Genomic DNA, 14463 nt, shown 5'->3' with positions numbered 1-14463 from the left:
TAGATCAGCTATTTAATCAACGTTGAGTTGATCTGTTTTCTCAGCTGTTGTCCCCAAGGCTAATAATGAACTTTGAACCTTAATATACAGCATGTGTATTATGACATTCATATCATATTATTGGTTTTGTACACCTGATGCCGTAACATGAAATCAGTGATTTAGTTGCAACTGGTTGAGCTGACTATCCAATTACACCACAAACTGTTGGGTTATTTGTATTGATCACGATAAGCGGATGAAGATTATAACCCCCCCAGAAGAACATTTTCCCTTGTTGCTCATGGAGATTACCATCTTAATGAAATGTGTATATTTATTACATCAATTCTAAAGTAGTCAAACGGACAGCTTCACGGTTTACAGGATTTTATTGACTGTTTCAGAATACAGAACAGCTGTTTCAAGCTTCAAAAAGATTTGATAAGACCCCAAATGAATACTGTATAAGTGGACTACTTGACTGCCATAAGCGAAACTCTGCAGACCTGAGGACACTCACGGGAATGCTAATACATATGCATCGACATGCACATTATTATATGGGGATACAGCAGAGTGTCTGATGGTAAATCCCTCAGAGCCCATGTTCAACCCTTCTTAACTCCATATCACAGCTTGTGGATCAGAGAGTCTGTCGTGAAGTCAGTGTGTCCCTTTATGGGCAGACCTCGTTGTAAAAAGGGAACTAATTCTCGTTTTACTATACAGATTTTATACTTCCTGTCAACCTGGAGACAAACAAGAGGTGAAAGCAGCTCTTAAATCTAACCACAGGCTGAAGCACCTATCCACTGTTTACAGAGACTCAGACGGCCTTTTCACTGTTTAACTGTGGATTTCCGCTTGGGAGCGGCACATTTTCTACAATGATAACATTTACTTTGCTGCAGATGGGGTGTTAGCGAAACACTGTTTGACGCGAACACGCTGCACTAAAGAAAAGCTAGGGAACTAGTTAATGGAACAATTTGTAATCACATCGCATCACATCCGTTCAATGACAGGTGGCTTTGTGGTACTTTGTTTGAAGAACTCTGCAGTTCCGTCTTTGCACACAAACACCAGCATGTTTCGGGGTTTATCGCATGCCAGTGGGGATGTGTTGAGTGCTCAGATAGGAGCTGAGAATATGTCAGATCTTGCGCTGGATCAAAGCAGCCATCACTCCCGCTCTCTGTCAGGGAAGACAAAATGCAGACTGTCACATCTGGCTCGCTCGCTGCTGCTGCTGTAAAAGCTCAAACCCGCTCCGACGTCTTTGTTATCTCACTCATCATACATGATTTCCTTTATGTGCTTCTCTGCTACGCTAGCACCTCTATGTCTCTGGCTGTCTCTCTTTCACCACGAGCTGCAGGGTGAACCTTGAATAAGTTAACATTCGTGCTTGTAAGCCCCACCGGGAGGGAGAAGGTGTGTCGAAAACAGGATGTCGGTGCCTCGCGTGTGTGTGTTTACATATTCAGGGAGGTGAACTCATACTGAATAAGGCCAGAGGTTGCCTGAGACAGAAAAGAATTGCTTTGGACAGAGTAAAAGCTTCTATATGTAAACGCAAGGGCTCTGTTTATTGAATTAAAAGAAAGACAGCGTCCTTCAGCACTGCGATGTTAGTGTGTGTGCAGGGAATCTGTTGCGTGTAATACTAATGGGATTTGATTGCTCCTGATCTCACTGTGGCAGAGTTTCTCCCTTCAAGCCAAGTTACTGCTTCTTTGTTCAAGTAGATGTGCATGTGGATGAACAGTTTATTTTAGGGCTGTAGAAAAACATATAACAGCACTTTGGCAGCAACATGCATTCCTCCACTTTTCAGTTACTGCATAAAATGTTTATACGGTCCACTGAAAAGCCACACAGAAAAGTCAGCATGGCTTATTCCCTGGCTAAAACATGTCCAGAAATACTTAATAGAAAGGTGACACAAGGACTCACTGCACCTGTCTCCTGTCTGGATCGGAGAATAAAAAGTGTACACAAGTGATTAAAAATACATTAGTGGGAGCAGTCGTCTCCTGACTTCATACTCTGCCAGTCTCAGGGGCTCCGGCAACTGATGCATGAAACAAGCTAGTATTTGTTTTTGTTCGATGCAGGTAGCTTCAGTTCCCACGGGAGGTTTGCCGTTAATGACTTAGCTGAGAAAGAGCGTGGGTGTTGGGGTGGGTTGGGATTAAAGGAGAATGGAATAAAAGCACAAGCAGAAGCTAATCACCAAAGGCTAATTAGTCTTTAAATTTATGCAAAAGTGTTCAGGTTTGTAGTCTGGAGAGATTTTATGCAATCTGTGGGATTTCAAGGTAACTCAGGCAATGACAGTTTGGTTTAATACTGTCAAATTATTGTTGCATCTGATTCCTCAAGACCATTTTAATTTCATGTGTGAAATGGTGCTTGAGGCTTCGGTTTAATTAATTCAAGGAATTTTGGGAAATAAACTGATTTGCTTTCTTCTCGAGAGATCGATAGATGGAAACCACTCCCGTACCAGCGGCCTGTTAGCTTAGCTGGGCATGAAAACAGGAGGAAACAGCTTTTCCTAAACGCAGAAAAATATGCCTACGTGTTAATTTGTTTAGTATAAAGACTGAATGTAAAAACGACACTTCACCGTTTTACGAGTTATGTGCCAGACTGTTACTGGGACAAGTAACTTCCTTAGGAGTCTCCATTAAGAAAAAGCAAATAGTGGCAAATAGTCTTTTAATCTTACCCTTGACAAGAAAGCCAACAAGGTTATTTCCCATAATATCAAATTAATTCTATAACCATTCTTCATGTACTGTGTATTGATTTATCAATATCTTTGTAACTTAAAACGGGCTCTGCACCACATTTCCATCCCGTGTTGTCTGTGACTTCACAGCTGATATTTAAGACCCAGGCCTTGTATTGCTTCTGGAGTCCATTCGTGAATCATTCTCAAAACCATAAGCTTTAAACACGGCTTGTTTCCCCCGGATTGAATCCCTGTCCCGCTGGTCACCTTGCCCGCCAACCATTCGGGCCCTACTCAATCCTCAGCAGCTTTATGTGTGTCAAGGCTGGGATGAAGTGTGCCTGCTCGCAGACAGACAGCCCAGTGGGAAAGCAGCGTCCACCCAGCTCCGGGCTTTATTACCTCCATCTGTTTCCAGTGAGCGAACTCCAGCTGTGACAAAATAACAGCAGTGCATTTGGGAAAAGCAGCAGCCTGATTTAGTAGTCGCAGCACTCCCTCCACCGTCGTCCCCCTTTCCCACTCTCCGTCATACTGATGCTCCCTTTGCTGCATTTCACGTAGGCACAGTCCTACATTATTGGACAAATTACATCTCTCTTTCATTCTTTGTCTGGTTTTTCCTCACTGCTTGTGTCTTCCTTTCATTTCCTGCTTCCATCATGCATCCTCTGACCTCACTCATCATGCTCCTGTTGCTGTCCTCCACCGCCACCCTCTTCTCTCCCATCACCTTTAACCCTCTCTCAAGAATGCATGCTATTTAGGATGTTGCTCTCCCCTTAGGCCCGAGAGACGCCCGCCCTTGGGGTTCGTCTCCTCTAACCAGCCCATTATAGATTGTTAAACTTCCTGTGAGCTCATTTGCTTGCACACATGCAATAGAGAACTCCTGATCTGTCCCCCCAGTTTTTCCTACTTCTCCTCTCAGTCTTATCAATAATTCAAGCCTCACTCATGGCGGCCCAGGCAGGGTGAGGCGGTGGAGCCAGCTCGGGGCTTTGAACAGAAGGTCAGACCTCACCAGGGCCTCTGAGATGGCATTAATTAGATACTTCCTGGTGCCCCCTAAACAAACATCTCCACACAACTGTTCTCATTACCCTTCTCCTCGCAGCAGGTCCTGAAGAGTTTGACATATCCACACAATAACACCAAACGCTTTCGCCCTTAATAACTGCTCTCCTTGTATTAAACACACACAGATGCACACTCACACAATCTGTCCTCGATCTGTTACCAAGCCCCCTGTTGCAGCTATTTCTGTCTCCCACTAATACCACAGTGTTAATGCTCTTCCTCGTCTCGTCATACCTCTCCGTTCTGACCTCCAGGCTGACCTCTGATGGGTTGATCCCTCCCTCCCCTCCTCCCCCTCGCCACTACCCACTCACCCTAGTGTGTGTCCCAACAACTCATTACAAGAGTGATGGCTCACTCACGCTCCCCATCAGGCTGTCCGAGGTTGCCGCCTCCATCCTGATCTGTGGCCATCCATCTCTCTGGCCAAAGGGAGCGGAAGGAGGAGGACTATAAAGTAACAAGAGAGTGTTAAGGCAGACATATATATTGAAGGAGAGCTAAAGCGTTTGGCCTTAAAGCTAGACAAAGTCTTGTTAAGTCAGTCTTGTTAAATGGATGGTAGAATAGAGTATCTTTGCCTTTTTCTGTGACAAACTATTTCTGCGTTTCCTACAATATTTCCCTTCGGAGTACTGAAACACCACAACTTCCACTGAAAATGTAATGCCTGTGAGCTGCAAGAGTAAAAGTCTGTGTTGCAACATTTCTGTGCTGCCTACATTAGGTCTTTGCTTTTAGAATATGCATCATTAAAATATCTGCATCATGCTGGTTGAACAAGAGTAATAGTCTCCAGCCACCACAGTGGCTCTGAGAGGTTGTACTTAAAGACAGAGCTGGTGACTTAAATACAAATAATAAAAATAATATTATAATAGTTTTATCATATTTGCTCAAACTCTCACCTTTTAGTGCTTCTAATTGCATTTGCAAGAGTCCACCGTGGCTGAAGAATAACGACCAATCAGAGCCGAGGAGCTGCTAACACTGCTGTCAATCAGACATTGAATGTCTTGTAATTCTGTTATGCTGTTCAACACTTGACATCTATTGCACTTCTGTCCATCCTGGGAGAGGGATCCCTCCGCTGTTGCTCTCCCACAGGTCTCTTCCTCTTTTCTCCCCGTTAAAGGGTTTTTTTTGGGGGTGTTTTTCCTGTTCCGATGTGAGGGTTCCGGGACAAGATGATGTCATGTGTACATATTGTGAAGCCCTCTGAGGCAAATTTGTAATTTGTGATTTTGGGCTATACAAAAAATAAATTGAATTGAATTGAATCACTGCTCGTGAAGGTGATCAAATAAGTATATAAGTATACAAATAATAATAATTCAAAATGATGCATAAAATATCCCAAAAGTTTCCAGAAACATATTTAAGTGTTTAGCTGTAAATTAAGAACGGTTTCTCCGGGGCTTGTTTTTTTGGCTCTACTGTCATTTTAGCTTCGTACGTTAGCATGTAAACATGTGCTACCCGGCTCATAGCTAAACATGAATGAATAGATAAAAATACACATTTTATACACATTTCTTCCTTTTCTTCCAGAAGCATGACAGGGCTCTCATTAGAGAAAGATGACATCAGAGGACACCTGACGTTGGTTAATTGACAAGACAACAACAGACCATCTAGACGTCTGACCAACGTGGCCAGAAATACTGTCACACCCATAACTCCACCACAGGGTACACACACAGTTTATCGCTGAGGCAGCCAGGTAGGAGAGTGCAGAGCACACAGTTTGCATTAATGCATTCCTTGGTCTTGTCTTTCCAGCAAGATAAAGGATGAAGGGGTTGTCTTCCTTCCCCGCATAGTAAGTTTGATTTAAAGGGGAAATGGAGAGAAGCCAAGATACCTCTCCCTCCCCTGCTGCTTCTGATATTGATTGAAGACTAGCAGGGGGAATCAGTCAGCTGGCTATCCATTGGTGTGTCATCAAGAGCCAGACGGGAAGCTTAAGATTGGAATCTTCTGTTTGTCCAAACACCTGAGGCCTCCGGCATACTAAAGACCTCTCACATCTTAATAAAAAGATTGGGCTAGTTTTTCTTACTCTCATTTTACTCACAAAGGCAATTTAGACCTGAGCTCTCTAGTCATTTATCCCTGACCTCAAACAGACAATGTCACAACACTAAATATTGGTTTTCATGATTCAATTCTCCCGGAGCTCCTCATTTCTTTTTAAATCCACTGCCGAAAACAAAGGCTGGTGCAATTGGATATTAATTGCGTTCCATCAGAGTTGATTACAATGGAGGTGTGCGCTTGTTTGTTAAGTGTGTGTGAGTGTGTGTGTGTGTGTGTGTGTGTGGACACTGCGTGGGCTGGTGGATCATAAATCTATTTTGGTATCGGAGAGAAGAAACGCTGAGCATATAATTACAGTCATCTCTGTCAGTGACGGGAAGTCTGACGGAGACCAGGACACGATGGGCCCGGCAGGTTGATCGAAACACTCATGGAAAAAAGAAACACTGAGCAATTACTTACATCTGAACTTTAACAGAGGCCCACGAGTGTACAATCATATAGAGAGTAAGGAGAGCAAACTAATTTCAAGATTGTGTTACCAGGGAATCCAGTGGGATACATGAGGTGAAAATTGAACAAGATCCTGGCTTCTCCTTCAAGGTTTGCCCTCCAGGGAACTCCATGTCCCCTCATCACACCAGAGGCTTCATGATGAATTCCTCCTCATTTTTCGAAGTGCATTTTACACAATAGGTCCAAAGATGCCTTGCCCGTTATTAATCTTTGGTGAAGAGAGACTGTGAGAATACAAGCCATTTCACATGGGAAGGAAGGTTGTTCTTGAAAAGATTGGTCACTTTCTCCAGATTATTCACCTTGAAAACCCTGCTTCTACTGGAAGTATCAGAGCTTCAGGGATAACCCAGCACCAGGCACTATGTGATACATAATGTAGGACAGGACTTATATGTTTTCTCATGCAAGCAGCTTGGTTCTAGGGATGGTATTGTCTGTCAGTCAGTCTATTTCTGAGTTTAGATTTTTTTCTCAATTTTTTTCTGGTGCCAGCACCTGCATCTGAAAGTATGCATTAGTTTATGGTGACTTTGCACGCATCCTGGTTATGTTATTGTTAGGAAAAATTCACTCGATCCGTGGTAACGATCATCAAACAGGACATTTATTCTTTGCAAAGAAGGAGACAGAGTTGATTCACATACAGTATACGTGGATCAAGGCTGCTCGGAGATCTGTCTCCGAGCCTCGTATATTTATACCAAGTAAACATACAGTGTCACCGGCAATCTACGTCACAAAAGGATAACACACACGAATTGCCTTCATACAGCATATTCTAAGTATCTGGACACTTTAACAATTCGTTCTAGTACAAAGGTCACTTTTATAATCAGAAGACGCCATGAAGTATTGACGCCGTCTATTTTATTTACCATTACAAGCAGTGCTGAGTGTTCTTTCGGATAGACTAAACAGCTTGGTTCTTAATGTCAGAGGAAGTTCACACAACAAGGACAGGGTCCCATAAAACTGATCTCATAAGGACACCAGACTTTGTAAGCACACATTATAATTAGACATTTAGATTTTCCCCAACAGTTATACAATATAAAAGCATTTTTCAATACTCATGGGTCACCAAGTCAAGTCTCCTCCGTGTTTTTCCATCAAGTCTCAAGTCCAGTTAAGTCTTCAGGCAGCTGAATGTCAAACAGGTCAAGTCTCATAGCACTCAAGTCCAAGTTGAGTTGCAAGTCCTCATTTTCACAACTCCAGTCCGACTCAAGTCCAAGTCTCTCTGTGGTCCACAGCCCTGGTCCAGACTGTAATATCTCTTTGTGATACTATAGTTGGCAAATGTTAGCATGCTAACACGTAACTTATATGTTGAAGGTAAACATTATACCTGCTAAACATCGCTGCATTGACGCGGTCATTTTGCACATGTTAGTACTCTGACTTTAGCTCAAATTAGAAAGTCACCGCTTTTCTTAAGTACAGCCTCACAGAGCCTCTGGCATGCGCACTGCGACTATTAGGGTGGGGGAGTTGTCGCTATATTTTGATTTCTAATGTGTTGTTATTGGTAGTGTTCTATTATCATTATGAAATGTTATATATTTTTAATAATATGTAATATCAATAAAACCACTGTGTCCTTGTGGTCTCGGGGTTTTAAAGGCCGACAACGCCATGGAAACCCTGTTTCAAGTTAGCCGTTGTGGCACGATATCCCTTCTCTGTCTCTCCTCATTTCCTGTCACAAAACTGCCAGATAATACAATAAAATCAATAGTGTATCTATGAAATATTATTTCAAAATTAAAAATAAAATCTGCTCTTATACACACACACCGATAATACTTTTTAAACACATGGGAGCAGAGGGCACAGTGCCAGTGTCTTAAAGCGTATGAAACCGACTTAAAGAGTCCTAATAGATTCCTTTCTTGATCCTCTTTGTACTTCTAAAGCTCAGCACTGTGGGCTTTAGGGATTCTCACTCTATGTTTTATTCAGTACAAATCTTGTTCATTTACCAATGTGCTTTGTGCCAAGTAGACAGTGTTGTCTCCTCTCTTCAGCTGTGAAATTAAAACTGTGGAGAAAAAAGAAAATGACCCTGGAGGGGGTCACAGAATCGCTTTGTGGGGGAAATGTGTCGCTGACCTTATAAGTCCAAGCACATCCGGGTGCAGTGATGCATGCAAAAACAGCATGTCTGCGTCTGAGCAAATGTTTAATGCATGATGATTCTATACAATGTAAATACAGTGCACAGTATGTGGCGCTGTGTATTTGCATTTGTTTTAGTGAGGCCTCTTGTTGTCTAAGTGAACGCTGTGTGTGTGTGATTCCGTGTATGTAGTCATCCTGACCTTCATTATGGGAACAAACTGAGAAGGCAGGCAGGGGTCAAACACACTGTGTCGGGTGGTGGTGGCAGTGGTGGGGAGGAGGTAGACTTTATTAGCGATTAGTGCAGAGCCCCAGGGGGAGCCAGCTTCAATTACTGCACACAGCTTGCTTCCCAAGCCATCGAGGGAGCCTAACTGCACACTACTAATCTGCAGATACCACATCTGGAGGAGACATCTCTCTCGTCGAGCCAACCGGACCTCTGGTAGACTTCAGTAGAGAGGAGGAAGAGCTCAATCAGGAATTTAGCTGTGATTCGAAGCAAGGGTTGCATTGTGGGTTAAGCTCATAGAAATGTCAACATGTGAAGCGTTATCTCTCATTTTAGAGTCTTTTCTCCATCTCTCCTCTCCTCTCCTCTCCTCTCCTCCATTACGCTCTTCAGGAAGCGAGTGTCTAAGTGTCAGCCTGCATATTACCGTAGCCTGTGAACGCGCTAATTTCCCGTTTCCATGGTCCCAGAAAAAGCTGTCAGTCTCAGTATGTCAGATGTTATAAAAGCAAACCATCTATTAGAGCACTCAAACATGCACTGTCTACACACGGCTTCTCGGGCAAACATCAACACAGAAAAAACACACGTTGAGCGCATCTCAGACAATCTTTTGCAAAGATTGTGACGCTGGAAAAGTTGGGCCCCATGATGTTTCCTGTTTACGGATTGTGAGTCAATGTTTCAACAGATGTGCAATTTATCAATCTCAATTAAGCATTCATGTATTTAAGTTGAGTTAATACTTCCGACTCCAGCTTCTGGTGTGTGTGTGTGTGTGTGTGTGTGTGTGTGTGTGTGTGTGTGTGTGTGTGTGTGTGTGTGCATGCGCAATATGTAGTACATTATCTTCAAAAAACATTTATATAAAACATGGTATTATACATGATATTTCTTTTTTTGTACAGATAAAACCAATATGCCGAGCATACGAGGCAGATCTTATCACAGTATTCATCAGGATTTTCGTTATGAAACCACTGAAATGCTTTGGTATGGATATTTGCATGATATGTCACTCTCAAAACACATCACCAAAAGCCATATTTACATACAAAGTTTCCCATTTTTTGTATTATGTGCTTATGTACATCAATCAAAACATTTTGTTCATATATTCTAACACCATGTGGCAAAGTTCACAAAGCCCTTAAATGGTTTTCTGAGTTTCTTGAGGTAGAAATTGACTGAGCTGCACAGAGCCCGGAGCTCAGAAAGCAGTGACCGACATCAGTAATGGGAGGGAATCACTGCAGCCAGTTTGTGATTTTGTGATTGTTGGTGCACATACTGTACTTCATACCTTTTACAATTTAAAGCTGTTTTCAAGTCATTTCAGACCAGTCCAAGTCAAGTCCAAGTCTCTATTAGCAAACTGCACGATTGTCTGGTCTGCCTCTTCCTTAAGGGAACTTCAGAAAGCTTAATTCTCCTGCCAAGTTCTTGTCAACTTTCACAGAGGAGCAATATAAAGCATCCTGATTGTAAGCATAAGAAACTGGCATGGTTTGTGCATGGTGCAGGACAGAAGGGCTCTACAGTGACTGATTAAAGGGGCCTAGAACATCGTTGGTACCTATCTATACCGAGCATGGGCGAGGAGCCCAAAGGAGCCTGTTCACCCTGCTGCTGTCTGGCAAGAGAAGCAGAAGTATCATAAGTCATCAGTCATTAGTTTTTTGTCGTGCAGCATAAAGGCATTGGTGCAATCCTGTGTTTTAGAATGAAAATAAATTAACTTTATTTGTTAGAAATCATTAAAATGCTGCAAATTAACATTTTCCTGTTAAAGCTGCTATATTTATTTTCCTTTTTTACATAATTGTCGCCTGAAGTTCCTTCAGTGATTACGCCTAATAATTTAATATCCAAAGTATGTGTATGAAATCAAATTCGCTCTTCATTGTTCAGGCATTCAAATCTCGAAACTACCAAGTCACAAATCAAGTCTTAAGTTCAAGACTTGGCGCTCCAGCTTTATGTTACTTTGTTGGGGAGACAATCTCACCTTAAAGCTCCGTTTATAGTCATCATATCACATCATCTTCATCAGCAGATGGATTTTGCACAGTTATCATGGAAGTGAAGACTTTCATTCATTCTCTTCTTGAGCGCTTGAGGCACTGCATGTTGACCTAAAAGTTGAGTTTCAAAGTTAATCCCTGATCTTTCTGTAAGCTCTACTCTGACTTATTTTTAGCCCAACAATAGTTCGTATCCCCCAAACTTTTCAAAATATGAATCCCTCTTCTACCAAGGAGGATAAAAATATCCATCCATTCATGTCTGGATCCTTTGGGTTTCCTAGTTAAAATCAGGACAAGAGACAAACACAATGAACAGAGCCAGATGTAAATGCAAACATTTCTCCCCAGATCCATTGGAGACGGAAACAAAGAGGACAGGGGGAGATAGAATAAAGGAGAGAAGAGAATAAAGAACGTCTCCATGCTTACTTTAACAGAAGCTGCTACCCCGGCGGGGAGAGTTGTATTTTTCCTTTTATCAGATTTCGTCCTCACTGGCTACCTAATTGCAGCTTGAGCAGCCACTAATGATAGTCACAGTCGAAGCACTAGCTGCAGTTTCTCAACACAATGAGACCAACATCAGATATTACTCCTTGCGGGGGGGAACAGCTTTTTTTATATTTAATTTGGTCTTTTTGTTGAAATGCAGCTTCCACACTGCACCAAGAAGAGCAGGAGATGAGGTTTATGTATTGAGAGCTAAGCACACCAGCCTCCAAGGCAAAGACGTGTGCCCTGTCCAGAAGAGGCTCAACTGCAGAGGCTGACCTCTAAGTAATCCATAAACATTTCAGGGAACACAAACACACTCACATGCACACAGAGAACCCAATCCCCTTTTCTGCACATGGGACTAAAGACAATTGGATTAACACTTGGACTGTGAGGACTCTTTCCTCCACAGCTTATAGCACCTGAAAGTGCCGTGACAGTGTCATCCACGATGACAACAAAACCCTGACAAATGAAACTGAGCCAATGAGAGATGCAAATATGCATTTCAAAGAGCAGAGATACGCAACGGAAAAGAGATTGCCCCTGACCATGGAAAAACTCCAAGCCCGGATAGGAAGAAAAATAGCTCCCTTCTCCTCTAGAAAGCATTTTTCCACCTGGTTAAACCACACAATCTACTTCCATGTGAGCAGAACGGTAAAATCTGCTCCTCAAAGACGAGACGGGTAGGATCAAAGCAGGCACACGGCACTGCAGGAGAGCAGTAATCAAGGCAGGATGTTCTGCCTCGGCACACACTGAGGCCACAGTCCCAGAAACACCAACTCTCTCCCATAATGGCTGAAGTACGTGTTGTAGCGACGAAGCATCAAGACTCCAGAGGAACAGTGTCTGACTGCTCCGTCCGTCCATCAGGTTGCACGCTCATCTGCCTGAGGGTTTGCAGATTTATTGAGAGTTGGCGACCTTTCATGTGTCGGTTCGGTACCGGGCGGCCTATATTACCGAGTGACCTTCTGCTCGCTGCCTGAATTGGCAAGTTTGTGAAAAGGTTCTGCTCCATTGCTGACAGATCCCGGGGAGAGCTGACAACAGAGAGAGAGAGAGAGAGCAGAGAGAGGGAGGAGGAAAGGGAAGGAGAGGAATGTAGAAATGTGGCTTGTTTGGACTTAACAGTGTTTGGTTTCACACTGTCTCGTCATTTAAGAGTTATGACAGCTCCGACAGAGCATGAAACCAAAGTTATAGCTGGTAATTGGGAAGGGCAAAAGGCTCTCTGTGTGTGGTCCGTCATATGTCCCATCCAATATTGATGAAGAACAGCGAGGCTCATACTCCGCTCATCGATTGCTTTTGCTATCTAACCACGGTTTGTCCCACAAAGATCTCTCCTTTGTCTTTCTCTTCCCTTTACATCATCACTCCAAACCCGCGCAGTGGTGTGAGCGGGCTTCTGAAAAGTGTCAGAGTTGACTTGCTCAGGCACCCCCTGCCATCTGGCCTCTCCCCGCTGTGGCGATACAGACATCGCTGAATGACTGCGTGTGAACAGCCTCTTGTGTATTTAGAGGGTTTTCGCACGTCAACAATGGCCACATAACACGGGACATCTAATCAGCCCGGTTTCATTCTGCGTTTGTTTTCTCAGAAAACGGGTTCGAGCAACAAGAACGTGAAGAGGGCACTTGAGGACTTTCTGTTCCCAACGATGTTACTTCAGGAACTCGCAGACGCCAGTTTACCACCTCCGAGCTGCAAAGCGACATCATTATTTCTCGAGTAGACCTGTGTGCCTGTCCTTTTTCTTCTCTCTGTTCACGTCTCTCTTTACTCGTTCAGCGCCTGCAGGTCTTCATTTGAGCTGGTTCCACTCTGTCCCCAGAGCTGCTGGCAATATTACAGTAAACATTCAAATAAACTGCTCAACTGGTTTGATATTTTAGGAAATAATCCACTAATCCACTCTCTTGCTGGGAATAAGATTAGAAGATCGATGACACTGTGCGTTCAATTTGAAGCTACAGCCAGCGGCTGGTTAGCTTCGCTTAGCATGATGGAAAACAGGGGGAACTCTGTAACCAATGAGCACCTCTAAAGCTTATTATTTGTATATATATATAATATATATTCACATTATTTGTTTTTAATCCATACAAGAGCTGAGGAGTGAAAACAACAAGGTATAGTTTTAAAGGAGGTTGTGTGTTATTTCTCACCCGGACACTCCCCTGGAGTCTTGTCTTCACAGTGAGGTTGCCATGAAATCAATTATTGGTTTTAATTTGTCAGCCTCAGAGGTGCTGGTGTAGGCAGATTCCTTTAGCTTTGGACAGAGCTGTTCACAGTCTTTGTGCAAAGCTAAGATAACCTGCTACAGCCAGCAGTGGGTTAGCTTACTGAACAAGCCAATCTCCCAAAATGTCAAACTATTCCTTTAAAACCAACCACTCCGTCCCATGGGACCTCAGGAAGTAGAAGAGTGTCAGATCACCACAGCTTCTTTCTTTATCCACCAATCCTTCCCTCTGTCACCCACCCTCTCCTGGAATTTACATTTGAAGACCAAAGTCTTAACTCCATCATTTTTTAGGCCCATTTGCTGTCTTTCCATTAGTGTCTCAGCACCACACTTTCTCCTCCGCTGAGTCCTATTTTGTTGCAAACACAGCTTACGGCCTTTACCCGCCTCTGTGTTCTTTTTTGCAATCACATTTTCCCTCTCCCACTGCTGGAACAGTTTGATTTGAATGCAGAACTGCAGCTTTCTCAGTCCCAGTCTTGCTGCGGGCCGTCTGCTAGATCAAGGCCTTTTGCTTTTTCGTCTTTAGACAAGCAGAAGAAGAGGAATCTCAACAGTTCCTTGACTGAATAATGCCGAGAGCTGCCCGTCCTTTTGGCTTTACCCAGAACATCATCAAACGGACAGTGAGAGGGAGGAGAGATAAAGGGAGATTGAGGAGCGATAGACAGAGCTGAGATCAAGGTCCCGACGGAGGCCAGCACTCCCACTCGCTCCACGCTGATGACTCACAGAAAGCGTATCTGCTGGTTGTCTCACCCTGCGCTGTATATTTCTATCAACCAGGCGGAGATGGAGCACGGAGAAGAATCTCACCTTTTGATACGTTCAAACACGAGGTTCGCGGTGTGCGGCATGAAAGACGTCCACGTTCATCGTATATAGCACGCCGTAAACTAAACGCCCATTCAGCGTGGCGTCTGTCACAACACTGGATTTGATCTACAGAACTTGGATGACGTTA

Source organism: Pholis gunnellus (genome assembly GCF_910591455.1).
Source record: "Pholis gunnellus genome assembly, chromosome: 10".
Classification (NCBI taxonomy): domain Eukaryota; kingdom Metazoa; phylum Chordata; class Actinopteri; order Perciformes; family Pholidae; genus Pholis; species Pholis gunnellus.
This window is presented reverse-complemented; position numbering follows the sequence as displayed.